This window comes from Megalobrama amblycephala, linkage group LG21 (genome assembly GCF_018812025.1).
Source record: "Megalobrama amblycephala isolate DHTTF-2021 linkage group LG21, ASM1881202v1, whole genome shotgun sequence".
In the NCBI taxonomy this organism is placed as follows: domain Eukaryota; kingdom Metazoa; phylum Chordata; class Actinopteri; order Cypriniformes; family Xenocyprididae; genus Megalobrama; species Megalobrama amblycephala.
In genome coordinates this window covers 16,064,313-16,078,334 of record NC_063064.1, presented here as the reverse complement: position 1 = coordinate 16,078,334, position 14,022 = coordinate 16,064,313, and the positions used below count along the sequence as shown (strand labels likewise).

General features: G+C 38.1%; 1 protein-coding gene across 5 annotated transcripts in view; it reads right to left on the bottom strand.

Moving 5' to 3' along the window:
- Positions 1-14,022, bottom strand: part of foxp4 (forkhead box P4) — a 363,043-nt gene that overhangs the window by 343,680 nt on the left and 5,341 nt on the right. For 3 of the 5 annotated variants that reach the window (XM_048172845.1, XM_048172841.1, XM_048172842.1), the window contains one exon: positions 8,216-8,334. The exons of the other annotated variants lie outside the window; for them this stretch is intronic. The gene's annotated coding sequence lies outside the window, so the exon portion shown is untranslated. The remainder of the gene's footprint in view (positions 1-8,215; positions 8,335-14,022) is intronic. 5 annotated transcript variants of the gene reach the window in all.

Here is a 14,022-nt window from a genome sequence, read left to right as displayed (position 1 = left end):
AGGCACTTTCACGAGAGATTACAAGTGGATGAGTCACAGGATGGTGGACCGTCCTGACACCGGCGGCCCTCGTTGGTACCTCATCACCGGGATTGGAGCGAGAGAGAGCAATAGAGTGAGAGAAAAGGCTAGAGAGATGCCATCACATTAGTGCATATTTGCAAAGCATGGAGAATGACCATAAAAGGACATGATTCTCCTCAAAAGCTGCTTACTATAAACACATCACTCTGAAAGCGAGCGTAGACGACTCCTGCTTGCTTCTGCTGCAGGTTTGTGAAAAATACTGAATTAAAGGCTTGGCTCACTTTCAGTTCATCAGTGCGAATGTAAAATTAATTGGCCACACCTTACAGGAAGTTGAATTTTACTGACAGGAAGAGGAATTTACTGAATTGTAATTCAAAGAAATTCAACACAAGTGTCATTCCACCCTGGCCCAGAAAAGTAAGCTAAATATGATATATTTGAATATATACACACATTCTGTATCCTGTTTCCTACCTCAATTCCAATTCAGATCAAATTCAGGAATTGAATTGTGTGGTGTTTTTGGATTTTTAGAAGAAAAATTGCTTGTTTTTTGAAAGTGAAGGGGAAAAAATAACAAAGGAAGAGACAGAAAGCAACTGACTGCTAAATCATCTGTTTTCTGGTTAGCTATGCTCAAGTCCTGTTAGTACAGCATTAAACAAGCCTCTAATGTTACTTGTCCAGCTGTCCAAATTTTTTGAATATCACTGTTTAAATTCTCATTCATTTGCATTCCATGGATCTCACTCATTCGTTCATTCACTGATCTGTGTTCAAAGTATGTCTTCGGTCCCAGACAATTCACTCCACTCACCGTATGAAACTTCCTGACCTCCAAAATGAAATACCACCAAGTTCCAAGGAATGGATGAAAACAGAGAAGAAAAAAAGAAAGAGCAAGGGAAAAATAAATACCCAAAGGTCAGGGCTAAAATTGATGAGTGGGCCTCAACAGGGGGAAAAATGCAGCTTTGTGCTTCCACCCAATCCAAACCCAAGTGCAACAAACCCCCCAAAACCCAAGCGGTCACAGAATGTGAGCAGGACCAGAACAAAGAGCCTGCAAATCAGGGGCTCCACGACCCACCTGTCTCCCAGGTTGTTTTAATCACATCTGTAACTACCATAGTAGGACGTGTTAATGACAAACATGTGCTCTGTAAAATGTTGGGCAATCAGAGGTTTCTCTTTCCCCCTGGTCAGGAGGGCTATTACCCCAGACCCCCAAAGGCTCAGGCATGGGCTTTGATAGTTTCCCCGACGCAGAGATCTTTGGCTGACCTTCACGAGGGCCAATAAAGAAAATTCCACATAAGGATTTGCAGTTTAGGACCAAAATGGCCAAACATCATAAAAATGACCAATAACACACTAGGAATACTTTACGCTTTTCGGTCTCGTTACAGTACGCAGCGTTTTTATTGCGATGCCGAAAAGGCAGCTGCCATGCTCAGGGTTTTCAGCCAGTCAGGGCGAAATGAAATTCACCTTGCTTGAGCACATTAAATGTCGGCAGGTAATTGCTTTTAAGGTTTGATTTTCTGGAAGGTGGAAGAGAACAAACACAAATGCCATAACCATGCAAAAAGAAGGAACGCAAGCTAGGAGCAAAACATGAAAAGATCTCAGGCAAGGCTCTGACAAATGAATAGAGTAAACCAGTGCAAATTAAGAGATGCATCAATATGGAGGCAGCCGAGACGGAAAAGAATGAGGCTGATTTGCGTAATCTCCTCAATGAAATTGACTTTTAAATATAATATTCAATTTGTGTGTGTCTTGTTTCGGATAATAATAACAAAATAATATGCCTGGGACATAAAAGCAAACATCAAAATGGCAAGAGCCCAGCTTAAATAGTGGAACACAATTCCATGAAGCTTTTCCAAGGTACCAACACTCTATTTGACGGCCTTCACTAACAAGGGCATATCGAATTAGTTCTGCTCCGGCCTTTCAGGTTTTACAATAATAACAAGGCAAAGCTTTGAATCTTGACAAGATAGGAGCTTTGAAATATACAAGTACATAAAGTGCAAAAAAACAAGAAGAAGGCCTTCATGAAATGTCAGCAGCATACCGAATGTTTTGGACCGTTTTTGAATGCCGTCTGTCATGGCAGAATGTCATTAAAGTATACAGGACATGGTCTAAATGTAATCATTCATGGCAATGACTGAAACAGCAGCTTATTGTTTAAATAACAGGGACGCTAAGTTTGAAAAATTTAATTATGCTTCCATTTTTCCAAACAAACTATATATTTTTAATAAATGTGTTCAGGACCCTAGCAGGATGAAAGCAGTTGTTTCGGTTATTTCGATGGTCCCCTTTTTAAGTAACTTTGAAACTACATGTCAACAAACTGTCATTAATTTGCAACTACATGTCAACTAACTCTCAGAGTATTAGTAGACTGTTAGGTTAGGGTTAGTAGGATAAGTTGACACGTACTTGCAAAGTTCAACAGAATTTCAGATGGAGTCCATCAAAATAAAGTGTTTGCAATATAAGCAGACAGTCAACTAATACTCTAATGACTGGTAGTTAGATGCAAAGTTACTTTTAGTTAGTAGAATGTCTAAAGTGGGCTATTGAAATAAAGAACTACCATTGTTTCTAGCGCTATTGTTGTCAGAGACATTAAGTTCTCTCTGAGTGGGACATAAACACATGTGTTCAGACTGCAGCAGCAAAAATCAATGCATCTCTCCGCCAGGCCTCATTAAGGCTAATAGATTACCTCCGTTGTAATGATGGACCTGTTGCTAGGCCGTTACCAATGAAACACAGGTGCAGCGCACCCCGAGACCGGTTAGCGCTGCAATCAGAGTGTTTACAACAACTTGTCGGCGAAAGAGCGGGCGCATTCTCCGAGCGACAGCTTGGGCACAGACGAGAAAAACAGCCGGAGATAGAGCAGAGACCAGACCTGAAATCACTCTCATTTCTCCCATCAAACAAAGACAGAATTATACAAAAGGGTGAGACAGGCTAGTCAAACAAAAAGAGGACAAATGAAAGGGGAGGAAGCACGGTCGTAAAATCCAGGAAGGTAGTGACAGATATTAAAACAGCACGGCGATCCTGGAAGGTAATACAGCAAGATTAGTGTGAGAGGAAAGCGAGGTTCGAGGGAGCCAGAGCGTTTAATTCGCCAGCCTGTTAGACACTAGTGTTGGCGAGAGCCAGCAGTGCAACACAAAAGCACTGTGTTCCTACAGAAACCTAACACGGTGGTTTCTTTTTCAATGCAGACAGATAACAATCTCTCGCTTTCGGTCTCTACCACTCAGTTAGATATGCATATTTGTGTCTTTTATGGTAGGGACATGTTAGGGATGTGTAAAACAGCATTTTTGAAATCAACTAGTAAGTGGGTTTCCTGAAAGAGTATTCACTTAGTCTGTCTTAAGGAAGTCCTGAATGACTAAAATGGTTTCAGGTTCACCTGACTCTGACCATAAGGCACATAATTGTGCTAGATGGAAAGCAAAAAAAGGTGCATAATGCAGGAAATCATGACATGTTTTTTTTTTTTTAAAACACAAAACAAAATTCAAGTTTATAACATATTAAATCTGTTTATTAGAACTTGATGTTTACTGTCAATCTGAAAACCCTCATACAGCAAATTTTTTTTGTTCGTTTTTTTGGAAAGAAATTAATACTTTTATTCAGCAAGGATGCATTACATTGATTAAAAGTGATATTAAAGACATTTATCATTTTACAAAAGATTTCTATTTTAAATAAATGCTGTACTTTTGAACTTTTAAAAAAATTACGTGCATCACAGTTCCCATAAAAATAATCAGCGCAAAACTGTTTTCAACACTGAAATGTTTCTTGAGCACCAAATCAGCATATTAAAATGATTTCTGAAGGATCATGTGACACTGAAGACTGGAGTAGCCTAATGACTGCTAAAAATGCAGCTTTGCCATCACAGAAATAAATTACATTTTGAAATATATTAAAATAGAAAAAAACAACAACTAATATTTAATAATATTACTGACAATATCAAAACACTAAAAGATCATTTTAAATTAACTGTGCATAATCTAATTAATTCATGATCTAAGCCTCTGGCACCTTGTGACAAAAGAACCTGCACATCTTTGCACTCCATCCAGCACTTTTTTAAAAAAGTGACTCCCATGCTCTCACATATTCAACAAAGATATGTTATACTTGCTCTGGCCAACAAATAATAGTCAAATTTATTGCCTCAGAGTCTGTTTCTTGTTCTTTATAGCTCTCCTGGACAGATAAACCAGTAAGGACTTGAACACAATTCATACAGCTTGTTTAAAGCTTGGATACTTCTGGTCACTATCTGTTGCTCTGGAAGTGTAACTTTTCCGCCATAAGTCTTGCGCTCACTTAGACGAGAGGGGCATTTAATGTCAGATTCAAGCATGCCTCCACACTCGAGCCGTGAGGAAAAGACTGGAGAAGTCATATTTCAGCTGAGATTTATGGGAGGAACTTCACCACTTCGCCCGCTCTTTACGTCTCTGAGCTATTGAATTGAACAAACTGTTCTCCAAAGATGTGGTCGTGAGCGCTCAGGAAAAGGAATCGTTTTATCACTCTCGGTGACGGCAACAAATCAATTGGTTTGAGGCACAGGAACACACACTCGCAGACGGATATGACGACAGGCGATTTGACATTTTCCACAACTTTACGAGACATTACGATCATAATCCAAACAAAAAGAACTGTGTCTTGAATCTTTTCAAAAAATGGCTGTGTCTGTCACCCTCTCTCTCTCTCTCTCTCTCTCTTCTGTTTGTCTGACATGGAGATGAAATCCCATGCCTCTCCAAGGCTATCAACACACATATACCTTCAGAATACATTGATCAAAATCACTCATGCTTAATTTGAATATAATGGAGAGCCTCTCCTGGATGAGGGAGGCTTAATTATAGCTCTCTCCTGTGAACTGTTCGTACATTGACAGGCTTAATGCGAGGCTACTCTCACAAGCAATCTTCCCTGTCCAGGTTCTTGCCACCAATCATCCACACACTACAATTTGACTGCTTTAATATACGGCCCCTCACATCTGAGGGAATATGAAGAACGACTCCCTCCTCAGCCGCACGTCCACCTTTCTTTGTGTTGCTCTGATGGAACTTCAGATTGTTCCCAATATAATGTGACATCACGCTGGAGCTTCGCAAGGTTCACGATTGTTTCATCACATTGACAAATGAATGGTTTATAATGCAAGGACAATATCAGAGAATGATGTGAATTGACAAACGTTCTATATAGATATTAGCTTGTCAAGAGAAAGCTGTGCTGATTTAGAGGTACAACAGTGCACTGCCCAAGACTAACTTGGAGTTTATCAATGTTTAGATACGACTAACACGCTCTCACCGTGTCCGTCACCAAAGGAAGCTTGCAAGACATCTAAAACAAAATGAAAGGAGATGACCAAGCTTATACTTAAAAGTTGATCAAATAAAATGTTCAGAAGTTATGATGACATTTGTAAGCAGTGTTGGGGGTAACGCATTACAAGTAATGTAATCAGATTACTTTTTTCAAGTAACTCGTAAAGTAACGCATTACTTTTACGTTTACAACAAAATATCCGAGTTACTTTTTCAAATAAGTAACGCAAGTTACTTTGTTTTGCAATTTATTGACTGACACCTCTGCCTGTCCCCATGTTGAAAGAAATCGGAATTAAGGCTTTGTGCGTGCTGTGTAAACATGATGATTATTCTAGACTAGTTTTAGACTAAATGCGCAACATTTACTCATTTACTTCTTCTCTTGGTTTCTATTCTTCTGTATTTAAAAATGGCATGCAACAGCTGAAAGGCTTGTTTGTTTGAACTGCGCCCTCTACTGTACAAGCGTGAATTTACATTTCCTTCAGCCTGAAGCCCAGAACACACCAAGCTGACGGTCCGCCGTCAGGGCAGTTTTCTGAGTGTGTTCCACACCGTCGGCTGAAGTTGGTCCTCGTCTGCTTTTTTTTGGCCGATTTGACATGTTGAATTGGCATCAGAGCTCGTTGTTAAGTCGGGCCATCTGATCATTCTGATTGGCTGTTCAGCTACTGCCACCTGCTGGTACGGAAAGGCATTTCTTCTTACGCAGGCGCAGAACGGACATGCTACTTGGCCGTCGGGTGTCAAACGTCGGTTTGGTGTGTCAGGGCAACTTTGGACCCAAACGCTGCCGATGTAAGCAACCCCGCAGTTTGCTTTCGTCGCCACTAGTTCGTCGGCGTCAGCTTGGTGTGTTCTGGGCTTGAGGCTTATTCATTTCACTTTTGGTGTGAATGTGCCTTTATATATGCAAAAAAATATAACTTTTTTTGTTGTTATAAAAACAAACAAACAAACAGCCCAGCCCAGATGAGAAAAAGTAATGCAAAAGTAATGTAATGCATTACTTTCCATAAAAAGTAACTAAGTAATGCAATTAGTTACTTTTTTAGGAGGTTGCGCAATATTGTAATACATTACTTTTAGAAGTAACTTTCCCCAACACTGTTTGTAAGTATCAAATGCCTTTTTTTATTTTTAACACAAACTGCACATAGGGATATTATTGGCAGTGAAGGATCTATCAGGTCTTCAAAATCCAATCAAATTAAGTATCTTAGTATCTAGACAGGATGTTACCAGACTTTGAATTCAGACTGTCCTCTTCAGATACCAGATTTTCAAATCTGATTTAATGCATTTTAATGGTGCGTTCACATTAACAACATTTCAGAAAAAAGGTCCATTGTCTATTATCAATAGTGTACCAATGTATGAAGTCACTTTCAAACCAAGCTGCTTTCTGTTGGTCAAACACATCTTTAACCTGCTGCGAAATCTGCATGGGAAAAACTTTCAGCCTCATGCAAAATTCCCAATTGTGGATACTTATTAAAATGACTGGATTTCCTTAAAACAGTATCCAAGTGCTTCAACAAATGCAACGCATTCCAAACAAAACTATGGATGTGATTAAACTATCGATTATTTTTCTAACTTTATCCTAAACATGGATAAACATGGACGGCAGTAAATAAAGAAATGAGAAAGAATTATTTCCGTTGTTTAGCGCTGTAGCCTTGGGCAGCCTCTAGTATGTTACCACCTAAAATAATGGCAGTCATTTGTACTATATGGATAACTATTCATTCATTACTCCATGGTCAAACAAATTGACAGCAATTTGCGAATTGCTCCAATAGTATTTGGAGGTCCAGCCATAGTTTAACTCCAACCTGATCCCATTCTACCACCACAATTTCCTGTCACTATGATTACTGAAAAAATGTGATAAAACTACAGAAACAGTAAAAAAAAAAAAAAAAAAAAAAAAAAAAAACAGACAAAAACCCTCCCACTGAATCTCAATAACATTTATTCTTTTTACTCGAAAAACAATATGCGAAAACACCCTAGAATTCTGTCAAACATTTAACAATACTTGAAGAATAATTTGCACATGGTGTCTGTTAATGCAAGCTAAAGTGTTATTTCAGTTGTACACACTGACAAATGAAAATCCAACAGAATAAATACACACTTATCATGAGAGCAAAAAAAAAAAAAAAAAATTCCCTAAATCATCAGCAGTGTATATTTCACAGTGAAAAACGACTGTGCCGGTGGTCATAATAATCTATAACAGTGTGTTCATCCTTCATCATTCACCTCATCAGTATCAGTTCAGATTTACACACACTCTCGCCACTTGTTTGTCTTCATCCTACACACAGAAGTGTTTGCGCTCATGTTGTTTTGTCTGTCACACCAACATTTTCTATTTCTGTCATTTTTTGTTTTGTTTTCATTTCAAACCTAAACAATCTTACAGGATTTTCGTTTGGCTTGTCCGCAAAAGGTTTGAAGTGATAGAGAAGACAAAAAAAAAAAAAAACACATTACCGTAAATTCATTACAGCGGCCCGGCAGTATTTATAAACACGGCGAGATGTTGTTTAAAATATCTGACTTAACAGATTACAGATATAAACTTTTTACAGCGGGAAACGAGTGGCGAAATATGCTGTGTTTACATGGGTGGAGGAAAGGTACACACGCGTCTCCTCGGAGCCTTGAGTGGCACGTTAAAAAATGAAATAAACATTCAATAAAATAAACAAGGGCTGCTTGTGTATGCTTACGTGACAAAGGGGCTTTACCTTCTCGGGTGGGAGCAATGGGGTCGAGGAAGGTGTGCGAGAAAGACCTGGACACATAACCTGCTGTCTCCCGCCCTCAAAAGAACCAGTCCAGGATGAGTTTCAAAGCTGTTTTGAGTCTTGAGAGAGAAAGAGGTATATTGTTACAACACTAATAAGTAATGCCTGAAGGGCACTAAAGGGCCTTTTGGCCCTGGAACTAAAGGATGCATACAAAAGCACTTCTTCAGGGGAAAAAGAAGGGAGGCTCACGAATCACGTTCAATTAAGGAGAGGTTATAGTTAGGATTTAGAGAGGGGGGAGGATTGCAGGTACATGCCTAAGCTCGGCCTACGTGTTTGTGTTTGTCTGGCAATTTTGTTGTTTCTAGTCTCTAGAGGAGAGCGCCGCAGAGCCATTGCTTTGGGCAAAAGGACTTCCTGATCACCACTTCCGCACATAATGGCTGCCTCTATCCTAACAATGACAGTCCATGCCAGGGCCACCTGCTGAGCAGCAGCATGCGGCCACAAATCTAATGTCAGCCAATTATAACAGCCCCTAATCAAAAACGCAACCAGTTGTAATCACTATAAACGCAAGTAGAGATTTCAAGCTAACCACAAATCATAGCTGGCAAAGGGAGAGCGTGGTTATCCTTGACAAAAAGCCAAGTATGTCAGCGTTACATTTTGATCGCACCTTTAGGCCAACAAACCAAAAATGTAAAGGTGAAGTGTGTCTTTTCTTGGATGTTAAAGGTGCCCAAAAATGCTTTTTCACAAGATGTAATATAAGTCTAAGGTGTCCCCTGAATGTGTCTGTGAAGTTTCAGCTCAAAATACCCCATAGATTTTTTTTAAATTAATTTTTTTAACTGCCTATTTTGGGGCATCATTAACTATGCACTGATTTTTTTCAGCGCGCTGCCCCTTTAATTAGCGTGCTCCCTGCCACACAAGCTCTCGATTATATTACAGCACATTTACAAAGTTCACACAGCTAATATAACCCTCAAATGGATCTTTACAATATGTTCGTCATGCATGCTGTATGCATGCTTCGAATTATGTGAGTAAAGTATTTATTTTGATGTTTATATTTGATTCTCTATGAATTTGAGGCTGTGCTCCGTGGCTAACGGCTAATGCTACACTGTTGGAGAGATTTATAAAGTATGAAGTTGTGTTTATGAATTATACAGACTGCAAGTGTTTAAAAATGAAAATAGCGATGACTCTTGTCTCCGTGAATTCAATAAGAAACGATGGTAACTTTAACCTCATTTAACAGTACATTAGCAACATGCTAACGAAACATTTAGAAAGACAATTTACAAATATCACAAAAAATATCATGCTATCATGGATCATGTCAGTTATTATTGCTCCATCTGCCATTTTCACTGTTGTTCTTGCTTACCTAGTCTGTTGATTCACCTGTGCAGATTCAGACGTTACTGGCTGCCCTTGTCTAATGCCTTTCATATGTTGGGAACATGGGCTGGCATATGCAAATATTGGGGCGTACACCCCGACTGTTACGTAACAGTCTGTGTTATGTTGAGATCCGCGTGTTTTCCGGAGGTCTTTTAAATAAATGAGATTTACATAAGAAAGAGAAAGCAATGGAGTTTGAAACTCAATGTCTTTTCCATGTACTGAACTCTTGTTATTCAACTATGCCAAGGTAAATTCAAATTTTGAATCTAGGGCACCTTTAAAATAATCATATCCCATCTTACCATCCATTAGTTCACCCATCAATGAAATTTCGGTCATTAAGTACTCACCCTCATGTCGTGACAAACCCGTAAGACCTTCATTCATCTTCGGAACACAAATTAAGATATTTTTGATGAAATCCAAGAGGGGTTTTTTTTATCCACAATAAAAAACGCAACAAAATCACCACATTTAAGGTCCAAAAAAGTCGTAAAAACATCATTAAAATAGTCAGTGTGACTACAGTGGATCAACCTTAATTTTATGAAGCGACGAGAATACTTTTTGCGTGCAAAAACAAAACAAAAATAACAAATTTATTCAACATATTCGTCTCTGCCCTGTCATTCTCCTTTGATATTTTCATTGCAGCGCTTTCAGGTTCTACGCCTAGAACGGCGACTCAGTTTTGGCCAATGCCTTTTGACGTGAGCAGCGACTGATGGAGGAGCCGGCCAATAATGAGCCGGCATTCTGACCTAAACACGGGAGTGCTGAACTGCGTTCACTGCGTTCACTGCTTCGACTGCGTACGAGTCCGACAGGGTAGAGAGGAAATTGTTGAATGAAGTTGTTGTTTTTGTTTTTTTTGTGCACAAAAAGTATTCTCTTCGCTTCATAACATTAAGATTGAACCACTGTAGTCACGTTGACTATTTTAACAATGTCTTTAATACCTTTCTAGACCTTGAATGACGGTAATTATGTTGCTATTCCTTGAATTTCATTGAAAAACATCTTAATTAGTGTTCCGAAGATGAACGAAGGTCTTACAGGTGTGGAATAACATGAGGGCGAGATTAATGACAGAATTTTAATTTTTGGGTGAACTAACCCTTTTATAAGCAGAGGCTTATAAAGAGAGATGTATTTGTAAGGTTGATTCCCCCTAAAAAGTGCAAAATTGTGGTAAAAACATGCAATTAAAATGGCGAAAATTACTCGAGCAATGGCATGAATTTGGGACAGGATTGTTTATCTGACCTATGGGAAGTGCATAAAGTATCTGCGAAACCTGTTTAAATATGTTTTCCAGTTTTGTTTTGTGGCGCTAGTGTCACTTCATCTTTTGTTTGATTAACCTTATATTCGTGCATAATAAAATAAAATAATCTAATAAAATAAAGTCTGAGTGTCCTATATTAATATTTATTAGGCAAGAAATCATAGCTAAGGAGTCATAGCTTCGACAAACACAAGGACATACTGATCACAGAGTAAAAGCCCCAGTGGAAGACTGATGATATGTGGGGCTGGAAAAAGAATAGGAGGGAAAACAGTCAGGTTGTGCTATGAAAGCACACCCAGCTTTTCACTGTTTAATGTCTCCCTGACATTTCTGCTGCGAGCAAGCGAGGTCCCCAATCCGTTCTTTTTTTTTTTTTCCTTCTCCTCCTGCCAGCCCAATGGGGACATACTGGACAGATAAGAGAGAAAGAGAGAGTCATAAGAGGACCAGAATGAGTCAAGATGTGTTCTGTCTATAACTCAAGCAAGGTTAGATGACCCAGACAAAGTCAGAGGTCAGCAGGGGGGCAGGGAAACATGTAGCTATAGCTGTGGCTGGATTAGATTTCACTGCAGCCTGGATTCTTTCTTTCATTCTTTGAAGGTTACAGTTGGCTGTTTGTAAAGTGCCTTTGAGGCACCTTGATGTGTACAGAGCTTCACAGATATGGCCCCAAAACACCCTGCAGATAATAAAATAATACTAATAATAGTCAAAAGTGATTTGAAAAAAAAGTTTTTTGAGGAGGAAATCTCAAGTGATGCATCGGTACATAAAACCTGCATAATAATAACAATAATTATAATTACTATAATTATTATTATTAGTTCTGTTATCATGATCATCATCATCATCATCAAATTGCTGTAGTTGATGTTAGAAGAATTTTTTCTATTATCATTAATAATAATAATAATCATCAAAATAGTATATTTCTGCTGTTATAATAATAAATTGACTATGATAGTCATATTTTTCTATTATCATTAATAATAATAAAATAATATTTATCATTATAATTAGAAGTAGTAGTCATAGTAGTATAATTATAAATTGCTGTAGTTGTTGCCAGTAGTATTTTTTCTATTATCATTAATAAAAATAATATGAAAATAGCATTTTTCTGCTGTTATAATAATTGTTATTATTATTATTATTATTATTATATTAACAGCTATGATAGTGGTTTATTTTTCTATTATCATTAATAATAATAAGATCATGAAAATCATATATTTTTGCTATTTTAATAATAATAATAATAATAAATATGAAAAAATAAGGACAAAACCTGGCTCCAATAAAAAACAAAATGAATTGGCCGTCACATAACAAGCTCAACATTGTATTACACGTGCGCAGGTGTAAAGGATTTATGACATGTATAGGAGAAAATTAACTAGCGGTTCAACTCTTTTAGGAAACATCCCAAAGTAAACAGAAGACATTTAAAATCTGGCTGCTTTACTTTATTTTCACAGCATGCTCGAGCTGTTTACATATCTGTCACTAGCTGTACCTGGTGCGGCCAGGGGTCCATAAACACACTTTACCCTCTCTCTTTCTCTCTCCCCTTTTCTTTCTCACATACATGCACACGTACACACCGCCCATCTCTCCCCTCCCTAGCCCTTTCCAGGACTGCAAACATTTTAAATAACTCGATCAACCCTAAAACAAATAGAGGTGGAATTGCTACCCTATGTCACATCTGTGTTCTGTTACTGGTGACAGGAAAACGGAGGGGAAAAGACGGCTGCTCTTGAAAGGCTGCCACTTTAAGGAGAAGTTTTCAAAAACACCATTGAGCATGAATGCAATTAGAGCCAATATGCAATGTCAGCAATGTCATTTTCCCCATAAATAAAAACATTTTGCTAGGGTCCCTCAGGCCTGGACCAGGAGCATTCTGCTTTCGAAACGGAAGCTATAGAGGATATGAAAATGAATGAACAGAGCGTTCAGTGTGGGACTTTCTGAACAAGGGTGATCGAACTGATCATCTGACCACAAGGAAAGAGTCGTGAATCGACCCACAGTGTGTGTGTGCAAGCATGCAGCGTGAACTCTGACACTCTGAATCATTGGCCAGATGTAGTTTGGTGTTACACACCCGGCCGGGACTATAAGGATGAGCGAGGCTTGACTCAGCCGACTCCTCTCTGCTGGACCACGAGAGAGCTTCTGGACAGCAATACTCTGAGGAGCCTTATTTCAGCACAACGGGAAAATACTCTGATTGACACGACCAAAAAGATCTACTACGTTCTACGTGGCACTTTAACTTGATGATGAAAGATTGAGGACCAACAACATGTAAACATTTAGATAAAAATGTTTGCTTTACACTTTACAATAAGGTCTCATTAGTTAATGCATTAACTATTTGTTTCTAACTAGTTGTTTATTTATCTTTGTTAATGTTAGTTAATAATACAACTGTTCATTGTTTATTCATTTTAGCTCAGGTCCATTAAATAATATTAAAAGATACAACTTTTAATTTTAAAAATGTATTAGTAAATGTTAAAATTAACTTAAAGGGTCACACTTTATATAGTGTCTTTACCTAGCATGTACTAATGCGATTATTGTGTACATGCATGTTTGTTTGTTTTTTACATTGTACTTGTAATTGAAATACCAGCATTAATTACGGCGGTAATTAATTTCTGTAACTACACCTATTGTGACCCTTCCATTACCCCTTAACCTACCCATACCACCAAACATGTCACTAACCTTTCCCAGCAAAAGTGTTTCGCAATATAACATGAACACAATAAGTACACTGTACCTAACAATAATGTTTTTTGATGAAGGTTAAGTACATAATAGTTAAAGACTAATATAAAGTATGACCAAGGAAGATTAAGAAATACTTTAGAAGCATTTTTGTTTCATTGTTCATGTAGGAAACTAATGTGAACAAATGGAACCTTATTGTAACCAGTTTTGTACACTTTATTTTACAGTGTCACTGTTACGCGTTACATGTAGTTACTGTTGTAACAACTATAAATTATGCATAATTACATGCAAATAACCCTAAACCAAACCCTTTAGTATAAGTACATGTAGTTAATTATTACTC